This window comes from Phyllobates terribilis, unplaced genomic scaffold, assembly GCF_046119375.1.
Source record: "Phyllobates terribilis strain yellow unplaced genomic scaffold, ASM4611937v1 Scaffold_5__5_contigs__length_657084704, whole genome shotgun sequence".
Taxonomy (NCBI): Eukaryota; Metazoa; Chordata; class Amphibia; order Anura; family Dendrobatidae; genus Phyllobates; species Phyllobates terribilis.
In genome coordinates this window covers 56508523-56514797 of record NW_027362765.1, presented here as the reverse complement: position 1 = coordinate 56514797, position 6275 = coordinate 56508523, and positions in this window count along the sequence as shown.

Sequence of the window (6275 nt, the reverse complement as noted above, 5' to 3'; positions counted from 1 at the left end):
AGGGTGTGGCTGAGCAGGGTTAAATACTCAATCAGAAGTTTGCTCTGTGTAGTGTGTGGCTTGGAGAAGGAAGTCTCCAGGCTGTGTTGGGCTGAAGCCAGAGAGCCGAACCTTGCTTGCTTACAGACTCTCTGTTGTACTTTCTCTTTTGTTTTCCCGTTAACCCCGAGAGGGCCTGTTTATATTTTATGGGACGCTGCTGAAGTTTATGCTGCATAATAAACCCGCAGGACCTTTTACTCGAACTATGTGTCCTGTGTCTGCCTCCAGAGAGCCGAGCAAGTGGCTTTACCACAGTTGGTGGAGAATGCGGGCAATATTCCAGGAACACGTGTACCTGCACAGAGAACAGTGGATGTCCCGGGTAAAGGCCGCCAGCCAGTCAGAGACGTCCGACAGCATAGAGGACTTGCTTAAGCACCTGTTGCAGGCACAGCAGGTGCAACAAACACAGTACCAGCAGCAGAGCATGCAGCAGCAGCACCAGGAGATGACCAAACTATTGCTGCAACAGATCAAGTAAGAGCTGCAAAAGGTGCAGCAGCACCAAAAGCAGATACAGCTTCTGGCGGACGCCATGCAGGGAAGAGGCAACCGCCCCACCCCCAGGGCCATCTGATGACTCCCACGTCAGGAAGGCGGTCAGACGGGCCATGCAGAAAATGACCCCCGAGGATGATGTGAAGGCCTTTCTGACAGTCTTCGTGAGGGTGTCCGATCAGCAGAGACTTCCACCAGAACAGTGGTCGGAGGTTCTGGCGCCATAATTGTCCAGTGAACCCTAAAAGGCATATTATGACTTGGCACTGCAGGATGCCAAGGAATATGTCAAACTAAAGACAGAGGTCTTGGCATGCCAGGGACTGAATATGGCTGTGAGAGCCCAACGAGTCCACAACTGGGACATGCCAGTGACAAACCTCCTCACTCGCAGATGTTTGACCTACTGCATCTCGTTCAGAAGTGGTTGCAACCAGAGTCCTCCACTCCAGCCAAGATGCTCGAGCAGGTGGTGATTGATAGACTCGTACACTCACTTCCCAAGTCGGTACAGACTTGGGTTGCCCAGGGCGATCCTCAGAACGCAGATAACTTCATTGGTCTGGTAGAGAGGTACCAGGTGGTTGAGAAATTGTTATGATCTGCAACAAGTACTAAGGAAAGAGAGGGGAAAGCTATCACTACAGTAAGACTAAGCTGAATCCCTACGATGTAGTGGGCTGCCTGTTCCTAGCGAGCAGACCCGCCTTAGTCCTCGGCTAGTGTGAACGAAGACGTATAGCATAAGGGGAGGGGTCCCTAAAAGAACTAAGGACTGGAACAAAAATGGGACACCTCCTAAACAGAGAAGTTGTTGCAGAACACAAAAACATAAAAAGAAAAACTGACAAAAAGGTACTAGAGGTCCCAGAAGGACCAAGCAAACTGACAGAGATAGACACTGAAGCACCTGGCTAGAAAAACAGTCAACAACACTGAAGTCCAGCACAGCCAGAAGGGCGGAGCTGGAATATAAAGGCAGGTAGTTATGTGACCGCAAAACACAAGATGGAAAAAACAAACAGGAGGGTTCTAACAGAAATCCCTCGGGAAACCAGATATAGTCACTTCCTCATACTGGGATACCCAAAAGTTGGCGGGTTCACCACGGAAGGGGTCTAGGGCCACCACTGAGGGGGGCGTCCCAATCCCATTGAAGGTGCCACAAGGACTGTTGTTAAAGATATAGTCTGTTGGCAGTGTCACAACCCTGGACAGGTAGCCGCCCAGTGTCAAATGTCCCCTGAGCCCATGTACTGAAGCCTAGGCAGACGGGTCTCCTATTATGCTTATCCAGCCTGCAGCATGGACTGTCGACCCGGCGAGGTGCCGCAGGCGTGTGCCGTGTCCATTAATGGAGTAAAGGTGCTTGGACTGTTGGACTTATTCAGAGCTACCCTTCCCCACCAGTTGGTCCCTTCAAAAACTGTGAGCATCCGGTGCATCCATGGGGATGCCAAGGACTACCCCGTGGCGACAGTGACAGTGGGCACAGACTGTGGTGCGCAGTCCCACAAGGTCGAGGTGGTTAAGGACCTAATACATCCCGTTATACCGGGCTATGATTTTTCTTTGTTTTGGGACTTGTGGGGGAAGGGAACCGGACTAAGTAGCATGGGTAAAAACCAGGTCCGTGGACAGGAACCTCCGACGAAGCCTTAAGTGGATGAGTTCCCACTGTGCGTCCTTGCCGGCGATGAGGGCGAGACGGTGACCGAGGAGGCCGACCTGCCTGAGTTGGATGTGTCCGGAGAGAACTGTGGAACTGCTCAAGTTCGGGACCTGACCTTAAAAGGGGTGTTTGACCAGATTACTGTACAGTGGGTACGGAAAGTATTCAGACCCCTTTAAATGTTTCACTCTTTGTTTCATTGTAGCTATTTCGTAAATTGTAAAAAGTAACTTTGACTGAAAAAAAAAACAAATGTAGAATTTTTTTGCAAATTTATTAAAAAAGAAAAACTGAAATATCACATGGTCATAAGTATTCAGACTCTTTGCTCAGACACTCATATTTAAGTCACATGCTGTCCATTTCCTTGTGATCCTCCTTGAGATGGTTCTACTCCTTCATTGGAGTCCGGCTATGTTTAATTAAACTGATAGGACTTGATTTGGAAAGGCACACACCTTTCTATATAAGACCTCACAGCTCACAGTGCATGTCAGACCAAATGAGAATCATGAGCTCAAAAGGAATTGCCCAAGGAGCTCAGAGACAGAATTGTGGCAAGGCACAGATCTGGCCAAGATTACAAAAGAATTTCTGCATTACTCAAGGTTCCTAAGAGCACAGTGGCTTCCATAATCCTTAAATGGAAGAAGTTTGGAACCACCAGAAGTCTTCCTAGACCTGGACGTCCATCCAAACTGAGCAATCATGGAAGAAGAGCCTTTGTGAGAGAGGTAAAGAAGAACCCCAAGATCACTGTGGCTGAGCTTCAGAGATGCAGTTGGGAGATGGGAGAAAGTTCCACAAAATCAACTATTACTGCAGCCCTCCACCAGTCGGGCTTTTATGGCAGAGTGGTCCAACGGAAGCCTCTCCTCAGTGCAAGACATATGAAAGCCCGCATAGAGTTTGCTCAAAAACACATAAAGGACTCCCAGACTATGAAAAATAAGATTCTCTGGTCTGATGAGATGAAGATAGAACATTTTGGTGATACTTCTAAGCGGTATGTGTGGAGAAAACCCGACACTGCTCATGACCTGCCCAATACAATCTCAACAGTGAAACATGGTGGTGGCAGCATCATACTATGGGGGTGTTTTTCAGCTGCAGGGACAGGACCACTGGTTGCAAAACCTCTTCCAGAGTGCTCTGGACCTCGGACTTGGCCAAAGGTTCACCTTCCAACAAGACAATGACCCTAAGCACACAGCTAAAATAACAAAGGTGTGGCTTCAGAACAACTCTGTGACCATTCTTGACTGGCCCAGCCAGAGCCCTGACCTACACCCAATTGAGCATCTCTGGAGAGACCTGAAAATGGCTGTCCATCAACGTTCACCATCCAACCTGACGGAAGTGGAGAGGATCTGCAAGGAAGAATGGCAGAGGATCCCCAAATCCAGGTGTGAAAAACTTGTTGAATCATTCCCAAGACGACTCATGGCTGTACTACCTCAAAAGGGTGCTTCTACTCTATACTGAGCAAAGGGTCTGAAAACTTATGACCATGTGATATTTCAGTTTTTATTTTTTAATAAATTTGCAAACATTTCTGTTTTTTCAGTCAACATGGGGTGCAGAGTGTACTTTAATGAGAAAAAAAATTAACTTTTTTACAATTTATCAAATGGCTGTAATGAAACAAAGAGTGAAAAATTTAAAGGGGTCTGAATACTTTCCGTACTCACTGTATATATGTAATGGGGTTGCCCAAGAGCCGGGGGCCGACACCAGGTTCCCTCACTTTGCAGTTCAGGGGGAGTTGTCATATCGGGTGGCCAAACTAAGGGGCAGTGAGCTAGCGAAACAACTCTTAGTTCAGGGGCCATACAGACGGAGGGTACTGGATATGGCCCATTGTAAGAAGGTTTTATTGGCCTTGGTGTTACCGAAAAATTCTCAACTATTGTAGGTCCTGCCCCACCTGCCAAATAACCGCTCTCTCTTCCCACTTCCATACTCCATTAGTTCCACTACTGGTGATAGAGATTCCCTTTTGAGAGGATTGCTATGGACCTAGTAGGGCCCTTAGTCAAATCAGCCTGAGGCCACCAATACATTCTGGTGATTATGGACTATGTGACCCGGTATCCAGTAGCGGTGCCGCTAAGAAACTCCGAGTAAATGCATAGCCAGGGAACTTGTCCATATATTTGCCAGGACCGGTCTGCCGAAGGAAATCCTAATGGACAAAGTGACCCCGTTTATGAGCAAGGTCCTCCAGATAACCCAGCTGCGAACCTCTGTGTACCATCCGCAGACAGACTGCTTAGTAGAGAGCTTTAACAAAACCCTGAAAGCGATGCTCAAAGTTGTGGAGAAGGAGGGATTTGACTGGGATTACCTGCTGCCCTTCCTGCTCTTCTTGGTAAGGGAGGTCCCACAAGCCTCTACCAGTTTTTCTCTGTTCGAGCACCTGTATGGACAACACCCGCGAGGGCTCCTGGATATCGCTAAGGAAACCTGGGAAGCCGAGGTTATGCCACACCGGAGCATCATTGAACATGTCGCCTGGATGCAGGAAAGAATAACAAAAGTGATGCCGATCGTGAAAGTGCGTCTCATCCAGGCGCAGGAAGCCCAGGCAAGGGTCTAAAACTGATCGGCGAGGCTGAGGCAGTTACAGCCTGGGGACCGTGTTTTGGTGCTAGTCCCTACAGTAGAGAGCAAGTTCCTGGGTAAATGGCAAGGTCCGTAGGAGGTGTTGGAGAAAGTCAGCGAGGTTAATTAAAAAACTCCTTGCCTGGGAGTCGATCCCGAAGGCAAGGTGGAGGAGGTCACTATTGCAGAGACTATCACCTTCCCTGAAGCAGCAGTGTTGAGAACTACTCCAGCGGAATTGGGAGCTGTTCTCAAAGTTGCCGGGGCATACTCAGGTTGTAGAGCATGACGTGCCAACAGAGCCACATGTTAGAGTGAATCTGAAGCCGTACTGGATTCCGGAGGCGCGCCGGGAGGTGATCTCGGTGAAGGTGAAGAGGATGTTAGACCTCGGGATGATAGAGGAGTCAAAGAGTGGGTGGTCGAGCCCAATCGTCCTCGTGCCAAAATCCAACGGAGAGTGGAGGTTTTGTAATGACTACCGCCAGCTGAATGAGGTGTCCTAGTTTGACGCGTACTCGATGCCCCGCGTCGACGAACTCATCGAGGGGCTTGGACCGGCGAGGTACATCACCACTCTTGACTGACGAAGGGCTACTGGCAGATCCCCATGTCCCAGACGGCCAAGGAGAAGACGACTTTCTCTACACCTGATGGGTGCTTTCAATACACTTGGATGACGTTCATACTACAGGGAGCCCCAGCCACCTTCCAGAGGGCTATGGATCGAATCCTAGCTCCACATAAGAAGTATGCCACAGCCTACTTTGACGACATTGTGGTCTTTAGTCCAGACTGGGCTAGTCATCTACCTAAACTACAGGCCATTCTGGATGCTCTGAGAAAGGCGGGATTTACCATAAATCCGAGAAAATGTGCCGTCGGAAAAGAGGAGGCCAAGTATTTAGGCTATGTCATCGGGAGAGGCGAAATAAAATTGCACATTAATAAAGTGGAGGCAATTCAGACCTGGCCGCAACCGCTCTCCAAGAAGCAAGTAAGAGCGTTCCTGGGAATAGTGGGATATTCCAAATTTTGCCATGATGACCGCGCCACTAATGGATCTCCTAAAAGGCACCAGATCAGCCATGGTGAAGTGGATGGAGGAAACAGAGACCGCGTTTGAACAGTTGAAGCTAGCACTGTGTAAGCAGCCGGTCCTGGTTGAACCAGACTTTAAGAAAGAGTTCGTGGTTCAGACAGATGCTTCAGAGATTGTTCTAGGAGACGTACTCTTCAAGAGATAAATGGAGAATATCCCATTCTCTATCTGAGCTGGAAGCTTTCATCCTGTAAGAAGAACGACGCAATAGTAGAAAGAGAATGTTTAGCTATAAATTGGGCCGTAAATACTTTGAGATATTACCTACTAGGCCTGAAGTTTAAGTTGGTGTCAGACCATGCCCCTTTGAGATGGTTGAGGGAAAAGAGGGGTAAAAATGCCAGGGTAACTAGATGG